A 931-nucleotide genomic window follows, 5' to 3' on the forward strand; every position below is an offset into this window, starting at 1 on the left:
GTTTAATATGTAACACATGATAAAATATATATTTAAAAACAACCACAATAATAACTGTTAATTACAATAATAATAATTATTAGAGTTAGAAAATATTATTAGATTATATTATTAAATGAAGCAATATTATGGATAGAGGACTCTTTTAACCAAAAGCAACGGTTTGAAATTAAAAAACGCATCAATGATGGATTTGGACAACTTTTCAGTTCACTAGACTTTAATTGACTGGAGTCTTATGGATTACTTGTGGATTATTGTGATGTTTTTATCAGCTGTTTGGACTCTCATTCTGACGGCACCCATTCACTGGAGAGGATCCAATGGTGAGCAAGTGATGTAATGCTAAATTTCTCCAAATCTGTTTTGATGAAGATTTAAGTGTATTATTTCCATAATAAATGTATGCTAAAGTATACCTCTTTTTCACAAGGGTTAGAGTTAAAGGGATAGTTCACCCAAAAATGAACATTCTGTCATTAATTACTCACCCTCATGTTGTTCCAAACCTGTAAGACCTCCGTTCATCTTCAGAACACAAATGAAGATATTTTTGATGGAATATGACAGCTCTCTGACCTTACAAGCAAGGAGATCGGTAAAATAATCCATGTGATATCTGTGGTTCAACTGTAATTTTACGAAGATACGAGAATACTTTTTGAGCACAAAAGAAAACATAAAAAAACGACTTTATTCAACCATTAGTATCCTCCGCGTCACCCTGGCGCCATTGTGTCAGCTGCGTCACGCGGATACGCTGTTTACGTCGTTTGCGCTTTGATCTGAACACATTTTTCTTTTGCACACAAAAAGTATTCTCGTAGCTTCATAAAATTACAGTTGAACCCCTGATGTCACATGGACTATTTTACCGATCTCCTTGCTATGTTTCTGGACCTTGATCATGTAAGGATCCTTGCTGTCTATG

Source organism: Sinocyclocheilus grahami, unplaced genomic scaffold, assembly GCF_001515645.1.
Source record: "Sinocyclocheilus grahami isolate Dianchi unplaced genomic scaffold, SAMN03320097.WGS_v1.1 scaffold257.1, whole genome shotgun sequence".
Taxonomy (NCBI): Eukaryota; Metazoa; Chordata; class Actinopteri; order Cypriniformes; family Cyprinidae; genus Sinocyclocheilus; species Sinocyclocheilus grahami.